The sequence below is a fragment of the Aotus nancymaae genome, unplaced genomic scaffold, assembly GCF_030222135.1.
Source record: "Aotus nancymaae isolate 86718 unplaced genomic scaffold, 86718_ANA_hifiasm-v0.15.2.pri h1tg000022l_1, whole genome shotgun sequence".
NCBI classification, from domain to species: domain Eukaryota; kingdom Metazoa; phylum Chordata; class Mammalia; order Primates; family Aotidae; genus Aotus; species Aotus nancymaae.
This window is the reverse complement of record NW_026988435.1, coordinates 8,037,628-8,055,617: the sequence shown is the minus strand read 5'-3', so window position 1 is coordinate 8,055,617 and position 17,990 is coordinate 8,037,628. Positions and strand designations below refer to the sequence as shown.

General features: G+C 38.5%; 1 pseudogene; it reads left to right on the top strand.

Moving 5' to 3' along the window:
• Positions 1-692: 692 nt before the first annotated feature.
• Positions 693-17,990, top strand: part of LOC105718810 (ATP-binding cassette sub-family F member 2-like) — a 44,437-nt pseudogene continuing 27,139 nt past the window's right edge.

Sequence of the window (17,990 nt, the reverse complement as noted above, 5' to 3'; positions counted from 1 at the left end):
CGCACATAACCATTTTTTAGGCCAGTTCTTGATAGGGATTGCCCACCTCCCATCCAGTGATGTCCCTCGTGCCAGGGGCCTGCCTCCTAGGGGCAGCTGGTGTTGCCTGCTTTACACCAATCACAGTGCACTATTCTGCCACTGTGGGCCTTGGCTCAAGGAGATGCCACCTTATCTTAAAGATTTTATTCCAGACTTCTGATAAACTACCTCAAAACTTCTAAAATGATGGCAAATTTTAAGTCAGAATATTGGCTTTTAAAATTATCTAAGGCATCTGCTTTGTACTGTGATCCACCATGCAAGGCTAATTGGGAGGCACAGTGGTAATTAGACCACAGTGGAGATTGGTTTGATCATTCCTGAGCTGAAATATAAAGCTTGAATTAAAGGTGTTTTCACTTGGAAATCACCTTAGAATGATTTTGTTTATCTTAGACACATAGAGCTCTACGTTTTCACATTGGGAGAAAATAGTTACTATTATAAAAGAAAGGCATGCTGTTCCTGTGTCACATAGGCATGTCATGAGTAATCGGAAGGATATGTAGCTTTTCGTTTCACAAATTTCATTGGAAAGTCTTCTTAGTTATATAAAAGTAGGCCTTACAATTTAGTCTGGAGTTGAGAATAGCATAAATGTGAGATAAGTTATGCTGCATGATTAAGCAGGAGAAGCTGGGGACTCTAATATGGCATCTGGAAAGGGTAATAGGTTGAATGGGTCCAGAAGTGGGGACCAGAGCAGAGGCAGGTATTGGGACAGAAGGTGAGAGTGGGACCCAGCAGATTTTATTAGACAGAGGCCAAAGAAGACAAATGACTGATGAGAAATTCCCTGTCGTGGTGATGACTGAGGAACATTGAAAGAAAAATGATGTCTAAATATTCCTTTTAATGTTATTTCTCATTTTGTCCAGTGCTGTAATCTCCCTATACCTTTATTAAAAATAGATATAATTAAGTTGAGTCAGTGATGTGCTTGGAAATGCGGGAGGAGTTGGAGCTCTGTCTTCACCTGGGCTATGTAGAGAGGACAGGAGCTTCAGTGTGTGAGATGATGGGACTGACACCTACACCTGGCCTCAAAACTTGGAGCTGGAATCAATAGCTTAAGGAATATTGTAGAGATGGTGGATATCCCTCTGCAGTGGGATCCCATCAAAGGCAAGCTCTTGTTATTTATATAGATATGAAATGGAAAGGAGACCCTTTTTTTTTTTCTTTTTGAGATGGAATCTCACTCTGTCACCGAGACAGGAGTGCAGTGGCATGACCTTGGCTCACTGCAAACTCCATCTCCTGGGTTCAAGCAATTATGTCATCATGCTTGACTTTTTAAAAATTTTTTTTGCAGTTTTGTTAGAGATGGGGTTTCACCATGCTGGCCAGGCTGGTCTCAAATTCCTGACCTCAAGTGATCCACCTGCCTCAGTCTCCCACAGTGTTGGGATTACAGGCATGAGCCACTGTGCCTGGCCATGAAAAAAGACTCTTGAAGACTGGAAGATTTGGGGAAACTTTCTTACATTAGACATAAACCCAAGAGGAGAGAGGACAAGGGAAGGGGAAAATATGAGAACAGATCCCAAAATTCATGACTTCTTACTCTTTTCTCTTACCCCTTAAATGTTTCCTGTAGGTTAAATCAGATTAAAATGAAGCTGGGTGTGACATCGAGAAGAAAAGAAAAGGTAAAAGATCAGCAAGGAAGCAGCAGGCGTCCAGAGTACAAAACGCTGGTGGTTATCAGCGGGATAGGTCTATCTTTGTACTTGGTTCCCATCAGACGTTCAGATAACAATTCAGGCTTTTATTTAGCATCATCTGGCAAAGCCACATCTTCTCCCTCCAGGCCTGGGAACTTTGTCAATCTAGTTTTACTACTCCCCAGGGACCTCCCTGAGTGGAAGAGACCTGACAAAAGTGGGGCTCTTGATATTCTTCTGAGGGTAAAGGTGACGGCTTCAAGAAAAAAACAGATATAAAGCGTTATCAATCATCAGTCCAGAGGGAAGGAACAGCCTCAGGAGAGTAGAATGGGTGTGCAAAAGATAATCTGAACCGCTGTCCTTAGTATTTCTAAAAGGTGTTGCATGCTTGGGTGGGTTTGGAAGAACAATTTTAAACGTGCATTATTTATTTAAATGGCTGTATTGGTGTGTCAGCTAATGAGTTCCAGTCTTCAAGAAGGACCCGACAATATGAACGTCAATCTTTAGAAGATAAACATTACTCTGGAAGGAAAACAGACCTGACGCTTTATGTAGGACCTGGGAAATTTAACTCTCTGGGCTTAGTTTCCTCACCTGTGAAACAAAGATTGGAATAAATGATTTTCTCATGCTTCCGATTCAAAGACTTTATGATTTGGTAATGTTAATCCAACAGAATTTATTAACATTGAGTGCTAATTAAATTCAAGGCCCTTTACAGATTCAAGTGATAAAAGATTGATCTTGTCTTCAAATATCATAAAAGTAATTGGATACGTGGAGTGTAGAGATAAATGAAAACGCGTAAGTTTCATTCACAAATTCACCTGTATGAAAATAAGAATCATTTTTGTCTTCTAAAAGGTAGTTTAAGGTAGTGTAAAAACTGTGTTCTTGTTACTTCGGGGCTTTTCCCTGCCCTTCTCCAGAGTTGTGCTACACACAGTTCTGGGCTCGTGTAATGCCAAGCAAAGGTAGACTCTGGTACGCAGTTATGCATACATATAAGCTAATATTAGGAAATTCAGCGTCCCAGTTTGCGTGGCTTCCTCATATCCTGTGATGGTCTGCTGCTTCCTTGCTAGGTTTGGGACATGGAGAGTGTCTTCAAGGCTGCGTGTGCCCGTCTGCAACACGTAACATACAGGCAACACTCTCTGGGTTCCTGAGATGTTTCCACATTCTAATGGGACCTGTGTGCTCTGCAAAACTGCAGACGTTGCCTCTCTGTTCTTTCCCAGACTATATCCTTAGTCTGGGGCAAATCGTTTTCCCTTGATGTTTCCTCAAGGCTACTCTGTTTATGTTTGTGAGCTCTGTAAGTTCTCCATTGCGAGCTCTGTAAGCTCTCTTATATCAAAATAAGAAAGACTTTCAAGCAACTTCTCGGTCTGCCTCTCCTGAAGCAATAAACCACAGAGGCTACTGCCTTCTTCAAATCAATGGAAGGGAGAGGGAAAATACACTGAGACCAAAATTAATATCTCAAATAACTCGATTTTATTAAAAATTAAAAAACAATAGAAACATAAGCGAATGATCTTTTTTACTGGATGTGCGTGTGTGTTTAGAATTATAAGTGCATTTTAACACTGCACAACTGTAACATGTAGAATCTTGCAAAGCCTTGAGAGGAGGCAACTCGGCGGTCTGAGAGAGCAGGAAGAACTGTCAGCCTCTTCTGAAAAGGGCTAGAGAGAATGCCAATCTTTACTGCTCTACAAATTAACAGAAAATTAAGAGTATTCTTTCCGGAGGAGGACCTCAATGAAAGTGCCAAGTCAGGGTAGATGGCTTATGAAATGGGAAAGATGGAAATATGCCCGTTATTGTTGGATGAAAAACAGGATGGGGAAAAGGAGGAGCAGGCAGAGAATCACATAAGAAAAAGAGCTCTGGGAAGGGGTGCCTCCCATCTTCATCTGCAAGGTCACTGCATTCTAAAACAAGGGCTCTGAAAATGAGCTTTGAGAATCTGGGAGGGCCTGGAGAAAGCTTACAGTATTTTTCGTTTAAGTGTTTAGTTTCCCTGAGAATCTGATACCTGAATATATTTGAATTCTGGAAAGAAGGTTGGTGGGGAATGACCAGAGGCATGGGGACTTGCCAAAGGGCAAAAGAGTTTATCTCAAGGCACAGAAAGTCAGGACTGGGGTTTTTACGCTGAGGTAGCCGTCCAGATAAAAGACAGGACAGTCTGAACTCAGAGGAAGCATCGAGGTGACCTAGTACTGACAAAGACGACCAGCACGAAAGCTCCAGTGTGAATATTCTCCAAATTAGGCTTGTGGCATCTAGGATAGGTGGGGGTGGTGAGGATAAGAACCGAGGGCCTGTATGCCCGGAAATGAAACCAGACAAGCCAGTCTGTGGTTAGACCCACTTTATGTTATGATTTAAAAATGTGCACTGTAAATAGGACCGTTTCTATGATTTCGCTACTTTTTTATTTTTAATTTTGTTTTTCCTTTAGCAGAGATCCTTTTGAATAGTCTAGTCTCTTTTCGGAGAGGCCCCTTAGAAAATTCCAGGTTATCTCAATTGAGCTATGGGATTAAAAAAAATCTCTTCTTCTTCTCCACACTTAAACTTGGAGAACGGAAGGGAGCTGAGTGTCTTCAGGGGCAGTATGTGGGTTGCAAGTACCCAGCTGCCCAGTGGACCCGCAGACCTTATCTTTCATAGCTTTATAAGCAGTGGGGAAAAGTAAGAAGCCGTGAGGTTAAGGGCACATTTGAGATGTTCCTGAACTAAAGACAGTGTGTGCTAAGTGCTGAACACGCAGTTCTTAAACTCAGCACTGTAGGATGTCCTAGCTAAGCTTGGCTTTGCTAAGAAAGACTTCACGAAATAGTTTTGATTTTAAATCAACCTTGAAGAATGGGTAAGGACTCAGAGAAATGAACTTATGTATGCATATGTTTTATGTATACACATTAGTTTCAACACTCAATTTATTAAATACAGCGCCTTCCAGGAGCAGCCTTGTAAAGTCATGTTTTCACATTCTGGGTTCTCAGGCTTGGCTGTGCATGAATGAGGAAGGAAGAAAAGTTTCTTTCAAAGTTACCACTGCAAAGTAAGTTGATAGTGAATTAAATGAAGATATATGAAATATTCTATGGAAACTAATTTTTAGGAAATCTGAAAACCTGGATGAATCATGGTTTTAATATCTCCTTAGATGAGTTATGAGATGGAAGATAAATATTAGCAGGCAGCAAATTACTGTGCTTCAGCCTATGATGAAGAGAACTCTGACCTTGTCTTTCATAGCTTTATGAGCAGTGGGGCAAAGTCAGAAGATCATTTGATTAGTTTCTTATGCATATGTATATTTCTGCAGAATTTTAACTGGGAGATTGATCATTGAACTATAGATCTAATAGCTTTTAGATGCTTTGTTTGAGGAGAGAGGCTTTCACTTTAGAAAGACTGGTTACTACATCTTGTTATGTTACTAATTAGCACTATGACCTTGGGCAAAATACTTAATCTTAGTATTTCCTTATTTTGAGAGTGAGATTATGTCAAGGGTCCCTGATATTTCTCTGAGTAGGAGCTGTCCCTTCCCCTTGCCTCTTCTGAAGCTCACAGTCAGATAAAATCTTTTTTTTTTCTTTCTTTTTTTTTTTTTTAATTGCATTTTAGGTTTTGGGGTACATGTGAAAAACATGCAAAGTTGTTGCATAGGTGCATTCATGGCAGTGTGATTTGCTGCCTCCCTCCCCCTCACCCATATCTGGCATTTCTCCCCATGCTATCCCTCCTCAACTCCCCGCCCCGCTGTCCCCCCCCATTCCCCCGCAACAGACCCCCGTGTGTAGTGCTCCCCTCCCTGTGTCCATGTGTTCTCCTTGTTCAACACCCTCCTATGAGTGAGAACATGTGGTATTTGGTTTTGTGTTCTTGTGTCAGTTTGCTGAGAATGATGGTTTCCAGGTTCATCCATGTCCCTACAAAGGACGCAAACTCCTCATTTTTAATGGCTGCATAATATTCCATGGTGTATATGTGCCACATTTTTCCTGTCCAGTCTATCATCGATGGGCATTTGGGTTGGTTCCAGGTCTTTGCTATTGTAAACTGTGCTGCAATGAACATTCGTGTGCATGTGTCCTTATAGTAGAACGATTTATAATCCTTTGGATATATGCCCAGTAATGGGATTGCTGGGTCAAATGGAATTTCTATTTCTAGGTCCTTGAGGAATCGCCACACTGTTTTCCACAGTGGTTGAACTAATTTACACTCCCACCAACAGTGTAAAAGTGTTCCTATTTCTCCACATCCTCTCCAGCATCTATTTTCTCCAGATTTTTTAATGATCGCCATTCTAACTGGCGTGAGATGGTATCTCAATGTAGTTTTGATTTGCATTTCTCTAATGACCAGTGATGATGAGCATTTTTTCATATGTTTGTTGGCCTCTTGTATGTCTTCTTTTGTAAAGTATCTGTTCATATCCTTCGCCCATTTTTGAATGGGCTTGTTTGTTTTTTTCTTGTAAATCTGTTTTAACTCGTTGTAAATTCTGGATATCAGCCCTTTGTCAGATGGGTAGGCTGCAAAAATTTTTTCCCATTCTGTTGGTTGCCAATTCACTCTATTGACTGTTTCTTTGGCCGTGCAGAAGCTGTGGAGTTTGATTAGGTTCCATTTGTCTATTTTGGCTTTTGTTGCCAATGCTTTTGGTGTTTTGGTCATAAAGTCCTTGCCTATGCCTATGTCCTGAATGATTTTGCCTAGGTTTCCTTCTAGTGTTTTTATGGTGTTAGGCCTTTAACACCATAAAAGACTTTTTTAAGTCTTTAATCCATCTGGAGTCAATTTTAGTGTAAGGTGTCAGGAAGGGGTCGAGTTTCTGCTTTCTGCATATGGTTAGCCAGTTTTCCCAACACCACTTATTGAACATGGAATCCTTTCCCCATTGCTTGTTTTTATCAGGTTTGTGAAAGATCGGGTGGTTGTAGATATGTTGTGTCGCCTCCGACGCCTCTGTTCTGTTCCATTGGTCTATATCTCTGTTTTGGTACCAGTACCATGCTGTTTTGATTACCGTAGCCTTGTAGTAGAGTTTGAAGTCCGGTAGTGTGATGCCTCCTGCTTTGTTCTTTTTGCTTAGAATTGACTTGGCTATGCGGGCTCTCTTTTGGTTCCATATGAAGTTTAAGGTGGTTTTTTCCAGTTCTGTGAAGAAGGTCATTGGTAGCTTGATGGGGATAGCGTTGAATCTGTAAATTACTTTGGGCAGTATGGCCATTTTCACGATATTAATTCTTCCTAACCATGAACATGGAATGTTTCTCCATCTGTTTGTGTCCTCTCTTATTTCGTTGAGCAGTGGTTTGTAGTTCTCCTTGAAGAGGTCCTTTGCGTTCCTTGTTAGTTGTATTCCTAGGTATTTTATTCTCTTTGTAGCAATTGTGAATGGCAGTTCGTTCTTGATTCGGCTCTCTTTAAGTCTATTATTGGTGTATAGGAATGCTTGTGATTTTTGCACATTGATTTTGTATCCTGAGACTTTGCTGAAGTTGCTTATCAGTTTCAGGAGATTTTGGGCTGAGATGATAGGGTCTTCTAGATATACAATCATGTCGTCTGCAAATAGAGACAATTTGACTTCCTCCTTTCCTAATTGAATACCCTTTATTTCTTTTTCTTGTCTGATTGCTCTGGCTAGAACTTCCAGTACTATATTGAACAGGAGTGGTGAGAGAGGGCATCCTTGTCTAGTGCCCAATTTCAAAGGGAATGCTTCCAGTTTTTGCCCATTCAGTATGATATTGGCTGTTGGTTTGTCATAAATAGCTTTTATTATTTTGAGGTACGTTCCGTCGATACCTAGTTTATTGAGAGTTTTTAGCATAAAGTGCTGTTGAATTTTGTCGAAGGCCTTCTCTGCATCAATTGAGATAATCATGTGGTTTTTGTCTTTGGTTCTGTTTATGTGGTGAATTACATTTATAGACTTGCGTATATTGAACCAGCCTTGCATCCCCGGGATGAATCCTACTTGATCATGGTGGATAAGCTTTTTGATGTGCTGTTGCAATCGGCTTGCCAGTATTTTATTGAAGATTTTTGCATCTATGTTCATCATGGATATTGGCCTGTAATTTTCTTTTCTTGTTGAGTCTCTGCCGGGTTTTGGTATTAGGATGATGTTGGTCTCATAAAATGATTTGGGAAGGATTCCTTCTTTTTGGATTATTTGAAATAGTTTCAGTAGGAATGGTACCAGTTCCTCTTTGTATGTCTGGTAGAATTCGGCTGTGAACCCATCTGGACCTGGGCTTTTTTTGGGTGGTAGGCTCTTAATTGCTGCCTCGACTTCAGACCTTGTTATTGGTATATTCAGGGTTTCGACTTCTTCCTGGTTTAGGTTTGGGAGGAGGCAACTGTCCAGGAATTTATCCATTTCTTCCAGGTTTTCTAGTTTATGTGCATAGAGTTGTTTGTAATAATCTCTGATGATGGTTTGAATTTCTCTGGCATCTGTGATGATATCCCCTTTATCATTTTTTATTGCATCTATTTGGTTATTCTCTCTTTTCTTTTTTATTAGTCTGGCTAGTGGTCTGTCTATTTTGTTGATCTTTTCAAAAAACCAGCTCCTGGATTTATTGATTTTTTGAAGGGTTTTTCGTGTCTCTATCTCCTTCAATTCTGCTTTGATCTTAGTTATTTCTTGTCTTCTGCTAGGTTTTGAGTTTTTTTGATCTTGCTTCTCTAGTTCTTTCAATTTTGACGATAGAGTGTCAATTTTAGATCTCTCCTTTCTTCTCATGTGGGCACCTATTGCTATATATTTTCCTCTAGAGACTGCTTTAAATGTGTCCCAGAGATTCTGGTATGTGGTGTCTTTGTTCTCGTTGGTTTCGAAGAACATCTTTATTTCTGCCTTCATTTCAGTGTTTATCCAGTCAACATTCAGGAGAAAGTTGTTCAATTTCCATGAGGATGTGCGGTTCTGGGTTGGCTTCTGAATTCTGAGTTCTAACTTGATTGCACTGTGGTCTGAGAGACTGTTTGTTATGGTTTCCGTTCTTTTGCATTTGCTGAGGAGTGATTTACTTCCAATTATGTGGTCAATTTTAGAGTAGGTGTGATGTGGTGCTGAGAAGAATGTATATTCTGTGGATTTGGGGTAGAGAATTCTGCAAATGTCTATTAGGTTTGCTTGGTCCAGGTCTGAGTTCAAGTCCTGGATATCCTTGTTAATTTTCTGTCTCGTTGATCTGTCTAATATTGACAATGGGGTGTTGAAGTCTCCCACTATTATTGTGTGGGAGTCTAGGTCTCTTTGTAAGTCTTTAAGAACTTGCCTTATGTATCTAGGTGCTCCTGTATTAGGTGCATATATATTTAGGATCGTTAGCTCTTCTTGTTGCATTGATCCTTTTACCATTATGTAATGTCCTTCTTTGTCTCTTTTGATCTTTGTTGCTTTAAAGTCTATTTTATCAGAGATGAGAATTGCAACTCCTGCTTTTTTTGTTCTCCATTTGCTTGGTAAATCTTCCTCCATCCCTTTATTTTGAGCCTTTGTGTATCCTTGCTTGTGAGGTGGGTTTCCTGGATACAGCACACTGATGTGTTTTGGCTTTTTATCCAATTTGCCAGTCTGTGTCTTTTGATTGGGGCATTTAGTCCGTTTACATTTAGGGTTAATATTGTTATGTGTGAATTTGATCCTGTCATTTTGATGCTAGCTGGCTGTTTTTCCCATTGGTTGATGCAGATTCTTCATTGTGTTGATGCTCTTTACCATTTCGTGCATTTTTGGAGTGGCTGGTGCTGGTTGTTTTTTTCTATGTGTAGTGCCTCCTTCAGGAGCTCTTGTAAAGCTGGTCTGGTGGTGATGAAATCTCTGAGTGCTTGCTTGTTCTCAAAGGATTTTATTTTTCCTTCACTTATGAGGCTTAGTTTGGCTGGATATGAAATTCTGGGTTGAAAGTCCTTTTCTTTAAGGATGTTGAATATCGGCCCCCACTCCCTTCTGGCCTGTAGGGTTTCTGCTGAGAGATCTGCTGTAAGTCTGATGGGCTTCCCTTTGTGGGTAACCCGACCTTTCTCTCTGGCTGCCCTTAGTATTTTCTCCTTCATTTCAACCCTGGCGAATCTGACGATTATGTGTCTTGGGGTTGCTCTTCTAGAGGAATATCTTTGTGGTGTTCTCTGTATTTCCTGGACTTGAATCTTGGCCTGCCTTGCTAGGTTGGGGAAGTTTTCCTGGATAATATCCTGAAGAGTATTTTCCAGCTTCGATGCATTCTCTTTGTCACATTCAGGTACACCTATCAAACGTAGATTAGGTCTTTTCACATAGTCCCATATTTCTTGTTGACTCTGTTCATTCCTTTTTACCCTGTTTTCTCTAATCTTGCCTTCTCGTTTTATTTCATTGAGTTGATCTTCGACCTCTGATATCCTTTCTTCTGCTTGGTCAATTCGGCTGTTGAAACTTGTGCATGCTTCGCGAAGTTCTCATGTTGTGTTTTTCAGCTCCATCAATTCGCTCATATTCCTCTCTAAGTTGTCCATTCTCGTTAACATTTCGTCAAGTCTTTTTTCAAGGTTCTTAGTTTCTTTGCATTGGGTTAGAACATGTTCTTTTAGCTCACGGAAGTTTCTTATTATCCACTTTCTGAAAGCTGATTCTGTCATTTCATCACGCTCATTCTCCATCCAGTCTTGTTCCCTTGCTGGTGAGGAGTTGTGCTCCCTTGTAGGAGGAGAGGTGTTCTGGTTTTGGGTGTTTTCATCCTTTTTGCGCTGGTTTCTTCCCATCTTTGTGGATTTATCCACCTATCGACTTTGTAGTTGCTGTCTTTCTGATTTTGGTAATTTTAAGTCTGTAGTAGCTGAACTCAAAAACCCCCTTTTCTTCCCCCTAGGTGGTCTGTCCCAGGGAATTAGGGCGTTATGATTTTCCGCTGTTGCAATGGTTTTCCCTGCCCACAAGGTGGCAGTCTAGTCACATTCAGCCTGCAGAGGCTTTGTTGAGCTGCTGTGGGCAAATTGTCCTGGGAACTGCAGGGTGTTTCCCGGTGGGTGACGCCCCTCCTCCACAGAGCTGGACCGTCCCGTGTTCAGCCGTGTTTCCGGAGGCGTCCTCTTTGCCCAGGAAACTCTTGGGTTGAGTCCCTGCCTCATCTCCCCTTGCTGGCCCAGAGGGGATCCGGTCTCACTCACTCTGCACAAGGGGCCGCTGCTCCCTGCCTCGGATGCAGGCAGAGCAGCCGCGCCAGTCCAACCAGCGGCGCTGGCAACCCGTGGAGCTTCTCCACCTGTGAATCTCCTGGTCTGTGGGCAGTAAAAATCCGCTGCCCTGTGAGCCGCTGCATCAGCCAAAGCAACGGCTCTGACATTCGTGGCGCACCCTTGCCCGGGAGTGTCCTGGCTTGAATCCCTGCTTCAGCTCCCCTTGCTGGCTCAGAGGTGATCCAGATAAAATCTTAAAAATGTTATTTGGTTCTGAAGAGAGATAACAAAGAACTGTTATTAATTTCATAACTTTATGTAACTTGTAGTGTAAAACTCTAACCCTTCCATCTATGTCAAAGTCTCTGAGGTTAGAAGAATTTGTAAATAATAAAATTGAGAAATTTGAGAGGGTGTTAAAGTCATTGTTTTTAATCAAATTCCTGAGTTGTATTAAGGAGGAAGCACCATTGACTCCTTTGAAAATTGCAAGAAATGAGCATTTGCTGTCAAAAGAAAAAAAAAAACCTCATGGGCTCTTCAACTGTTCACATTCCAACCAATGCTTACTTTGCAGGCTTAGAGACTATTTATCCTGGACCAGGAACTTCAGCTAACTTCTTAGAAAATTCTATAATTGGGTTATATCTGGAGATAAAATAGTTATAGCCCCCCAGTATCTTCACATCCTGCTTTTTTGAAAGCAAAATCTTTTTCATTTTAGGTTTTTTAAACAATCACCTGGGGAAGATATGAGGCTAGAAATCTCTTAAGTCACCGTAGACATGGCTTGTGCTGCCTATAGGTTCAGTTTCCTTGGCTAAATGCTCTGCAGATCCTTATTTAGACAGTTTTGGGTTATAGGCTTGGAAGAGTCAGGCTGTTGCTAGAATATTTACCTGCTCTCTTCTTCCCTAGTGTAAGCTTCATCTACGGGCTTCTGCTGGTCTGTTAGTCAATGCTCAAGGGCTCTTCCATAAATAAAGTATTAAGATTCTGTATGAAGGTTGAGAAATAGTTGTGCCTGTTTTTGTCTTTACAATTACTATCTAAATTTCTGAGCTAGAATGAGAACATAATAAGGGGAGATATAAGAAGAAGATATGAGAGATATAATAAGGGGAGCAAAATATAATTTCTCTCATAAGGAGAGTTGAAGCTTTCTTTGCTTAATGTGAAGCGTCAATGACTCATGTGTTCATACACGGGTTTTCCTATTGGCATAGAGCTTTGTATGAGTCCCAGTGTCTGTGAATAGGAGCAGGGGTTCTCATCCTGTCTCTATCTCATCTATTTTATTCAGGGGTGTTATAGGTGCCCCGATATAAAGTTTTGATTCATCTCTGGGAATGATACTGACATAGTATAAGTCAATGTTTGCAGTATGTGCAAAAAAATTGCTGGGCAAATTTTAAATGGTATTGAGGAGCAAGGAAGTTTTGGAGTTTGACACGAGGCAGGATTTTGGAATTTTTGCTTTAGTTTCCATTTCAGAAACACTTCTCTGTTCACTAATTAAAAATTTTTGGTGTAGATAGAAATACGATCCTAAGTTTTTAATGAAAGTGACACTTTGTCACATTCTTATATTTTTCTACTCTGCTTTAAAAAGTGTGTCGGCTAGTTCTCAGAGAAGGGTGGAGAGAAATTACTACCTTTGCCCCATATGACCTCAAGCCTCTAAAATGATTGATTCCTCAATGTAGTGAGAATTCATAACCCTGATTATATTTGCAACAATTTAAGTCACATGGTCATTCCATAATTATTACATATTTATAGGGTACATATTACATGATATTTATAGTCCTAATTTAATAGCAAACACACAGTTTCCATGCTACAAATGGCTATGAAAATCACGAGAACCATGGAAATTAGATTTATTTGGGCTTCTGTGGCTGCCTGAATTCCACAAGATAAATGCCAGATTATTTTTTATTGCCAGACCCCTTACTTAGGAAAACCATGAAAAATTTGGAATTTCCTAAATAACTGTCACAAAGATACAGTTCAATTTAGACTAAAAATTCATTATGGCAGTACTTCCATCACCCTTCAAACAATGCTGTGTCTTCTTTTCCCCAAACCCCTAGTACTTTTGCCATGCTACTCATATTTTATTTGCTTCATGTTTGAAATAAAATTATATTATGACCATGGATTAATGGCTTTCTTATTAGATCAAAGTCATAGCTAAATGTTATCATTTTGATGTCTTTTACTGCCTGGCCTAGATTCTTAAAGAGGACTCTTAAGCTACGTCTGTTGGTAAGAATTTGCAAATCACCTGTTATAAGTTCGAAGCTGTCGTTAGATGTGTGAGCATACAACAGACTTTCAGGCATTATTCCTATTCTCAAAGAATTTATGATAGCAGCCATGACAAATGGTTTAGAGGAAGGACTGAGGTTAAAAAAAGCTCTCAGGAAATTATTGTGGATATATAAACTTGGAGTAATAATGTTTTCTATTACTTTAGTACATTTATGAAAGGAATATAGACCTGAGAATCAGAGATACATTGATGACTACAGGTGAGTTGTGTTATGTGTGAAAGTCAAAAGTGACAGGAATGACTTTGGTATTGAATTCACAGTACATGCATAAATTAATCTGAATAATGACCTCATGAGTAGATTTTACTATCTCATTGAGCCCTGAGAAGATTGCATCACATCTAATAGAAATTACCTTAGAAAGTATAAGATCTATGTGTGTGTGTGTGCTCTAATATGTAAAAATGTATGTATTCATATGTATTGATCTATCACCTATCTATCACCTATCCTCATATCTTTCTGTTTACTGATGTATGTTATATCTATTACTTATCTATCTACATACATACATGGACAAACAGACATTATACAGACAGACTATTAAATAGCTTTAGTGACCCTAATCCAAAGCTTAAAAATACCTGGGGATGTTTATAAAGAAATATATCTATTAATCTTCCTTCACTTTTTAGATCACTGGCCATGTGGGTGTAAATGACTGCTTCTCCCTGAAGACTTTCATTCTCTCTCCATGTTATTTATTGCTATGGAATGCACTATGCATGTCAGCCTCACTTAGGTATTCCATACTTCATTAGTAAGAAATCATAGTTCATATTCACCATCTTTTCCATAAGCTCTAAATTTCTGGTTTATATTTGGCACCATGATATTTTTCAGGATTTTTATTGGAGACTCTTAGATTTTAATCCATAAATGTGTGGTAGAATCAAGTCTCTGCCTTTCTCCTCATTGCTATAATATTTCCAAACAATGGAGCTTTAGGATACATAAACATTAATTTCTGGTTGACCACTTTCCCAAGGTCATTTTATTTTGCTTCAATTAATATTACATTTAAATATTTGCATATCCCATAGTGTCTTTGGATTAAATAGAGAACATATGATTAATTTCTTTGGTAGCCACATCACTGCTCTCGATACCTTATTAACATATAAATGATTCAGTTGAAAATGGAATGTATTCCCACTACATTTAGTCAGAATGTGGTCAAAGCCACCTCATTAGGAATATTTCCCATGTATCTCTCTCTCTTCATCTGACACCCCACCTCTCTTTTTTTGTTATCTACTCTTGCAGGATCTTTACTGATAAATGACAGCTTTCCCCCCATGCTTAGAATTATACCTTTTACTTTTTTCATTACGTTTTACAATAAAATCAGTAAAAGTTCCTATAAATATTAGCCTGGCTTTTTCATTAAGAAAATGGTCGAATCCTAAGTAAATTGTCATTAGCGTGCCTTTTAGGAAAGGTCTCAATTTTGACTGGTTGTGCTAGCTATTAAATGAAAAAAACCATGCAGAAAGTCAAGATAGTGATGTAGCTGTAATGATGGTTATGCTACATGTGAACTGGGTGAGGAGAGGTATATCTGGATGTATCTGGATGATTTCTTTGAGAAATAACTTCTAGACTGAAATCTGAAGGACCAAAGTTAGTCAAAGAAGGTGAAAGGTAGGATAATTATAATAAAGGGAATAGACTGTAGAAAGACATCAAGAAGAAAGTTTAATTCATGAGTACAAATATACAGTTAGATAGAAAAAAAATAAGACCTGGGATTCCATGGATCATTGGGGTGATGATAGTTAAAATCTATCTACTGTACACTAAATGGCTAGAAGAGAATAATCTGAGTGTTCTTAGCATAAAAAAATATAAATATGTAATATGATAGATATCCCAATTACCCTCATTTGGCTGTATGAATGTATTAAATTATTACATGTATCCCTGAAAATATGTACACCTATTATGAATGTTACGGATGTACAATAGAAAAGAAATAAAGAGACAATAAATATGACAGGCTGGTGTGACTGAAAGTGATGCAGTAAGATGAAGATGAAAGAGAAGCCCAGACAGGTAAGCAGAGATGAGCTTCAAAGCGCCATTTATCCATTGATTGACTGATTTTTGGGACAGAATCTCAGTCACCAAGGCTGGAGTGCAGTGGAGAGATCTCAACTCACTGCAACCTCCACCTCCAGGATTCAAGTGATTCTCCTGCCTCAGCCTGCCGAGCAGCTGGGATTACAGGTGCCCACCACCACATCCAGCGGATTTTTGTATTTTTAGTAGAGACAGGGTTTCACCATGTTGCTTAGGCTGGTCTCAAAGTCTGGTCTCAAGTGATCCACTCACCTCAGCCTCCCAAAGTGCTGGGATTACAGGCATGAGCCACAGCACCTGTATTTTTAGATCACTGCCCAAAGGGTCTTTTAAATGAGCAAATACAATTGGATTTTATGACAAAAGTCACTGAAGCGAAATAAAACATCAAAATCTCTATTTATCTAAGTAAGAATGAAATTTTATAAGTGTAATGCTGTATTTTTTAATGGTGAACTGGTTGTGTTTATAAACTTCAGAAAACTCAACTAATCAATCAATCAATCAATCAATATCAATCAATGAAATAGAACCTATTTCAAACAAAAACTATCTCTAAGGAAATGATCTTATATTGGCATTTCTTAAAATCTTGAGTATGACTCTGGATTATTTTCCTGCTTTTAAATGAAGTCTAGTTTATTTCTGAGAATGTGACTGTTGTATAGCCAATTCTTATTAATTGAAATGATATTTCTGCCTTGTATCCATTAGTTAGTTTTCCTAGGCTTAATACCTGGGTGATGAAATAATCTGTACAACAAACCCCCTGTCACACATTTACTTATATGACAAACCTGCACATCTTGCATATGTACCCCTGAACTTAAAATAAAAGTTAAAAAAGAAAGAAATGATACTTCTGACTTATTCATGCCCCCGAAAATGTCTTTTAGGAACACGTCATTCTAAAACAAGCAATATAATTAAGAGAGAGGAGCTTTATGTATTTTTACGTTTTGATATGAAATATCAGTATGCAGGACACTGTCATGGAAACAAGTATAAAAATAAAAAAGAAAATTTAATTATCTGGGAAAAGAGTTGGGAAATACTTAAAAACCCTTGGAGGAAAGTATATTTACGTTATTATAAAAGGTAAGAAATTAGTCACTGTAGACAGAGCCCCTCAGGTGTTTGGCATTTTTAACTGCCTTAATAATAGAAAAAATAACAAAATAATTAAAAATAAGGACACCAAGTAGGAACATCAACAAATTTGCCAAAAATGTTTCCAATGCAAAAATTACAGAAGAAAAGAATAACCAGCATTTACATTTATGGTGTTAACTTTCAAAATCAGTTTTTGTCAGATTAAAGCAAAGACATGAAAATTTTTTAAAAATACAAAGGAAAATAAGGAAAAAAGCAATGTGGGTGGAAGAAAAAAACTTAGAAAAATTAGAGCTGAAATTAAAAGCAATGATAGCTACTGTAAAAAATAAATGAAAACATTGGGCTCTGGGGATGTTCAGGAAAAAAGAAAAATCATACTTACTTCCATAATTCTGAGCACGTAACCTTGCCACATTTGAATGCTATAACAATATTTGATCAGTCTAGGGACAAATATAAAAATTCTCTTAGTACATGAAAATGTCTAATATCTATAAATAATTCTAACTCGTTAAGGAAAGATACGTATGCTCAGTTTCTTTAAATAAAATAATAATAGAGTATATTTTAGAAATGTTTTCATAAAAATGATCAAAATGAAAGTTTCAGAAGTTGAAGTATCAAGTCTCCACTTGTCTGAAACTTAATTTATCCAACTAACCCTTTTCTAGACTCTATTCACTCCACCACTACCCTTACCTTAATATCAGTTAATCAAAAGTTGTTTGAATATTCCAGCCATTCTGTTGTTTCATTTCACCCATGTTCTCATCTCATAGGTATTGAAACCACCTGATTTTGGTTCCTATTACTAAATTACTTCTTTTTTGTCTAACTGATTTAATAGAAGGTCGTTTAAATTGTTTCAGAGAAGGGTATAATCACTTTCTTTCTCAACTATTAAAAATTAGAAATCCAGGTTTCAATAATACATTATGTGTTCGACTGGAATCTAGAGCATTCCATGTTAATGAAAATTATAATAGTAATCCCCTGTGTGTTAATATAGTGCCTGAAGAATAAAATGAAACAAAATGCAAATGTTGAGACTTTTCTACAGTCAAAGGGTTTGGCCATTTTCCGTTTTTATCTGCTCAAACCACACTGCCAAGGGCTGCCTGAATTTCCTTATCTTCAGTTTCATACCTGAATGGAAGGCAGTTAGTTGTTTTTTTCCATTTTAAATGTGTGATTCAATTTTGAGAACTTCTTAAAAATAGTCTAGGGATTGTAAAAATCCTTGGAGTGGGGCCAAATTTTTCTGAATTAATATGCACTCTTCTCTGCCCTCAGTTACACATGACTGCCATTGACATTTCTTGTGTACATTTTCATACCATTACTAATGTGCCACATGATGCCATTGTACTTTTACAAACACTTCTCAAAATTAGCTTTAAGCAAGTAGAATAATCTTTCATTTAACATGTGATGATCTTAATAGGGAGTGTGTGGTCACAATCCAGCACAAGAAACAGAAAATGTGCAGAATGAAATTTTAGAAGGTCAGCAGCTTCTTATTGCTACATAT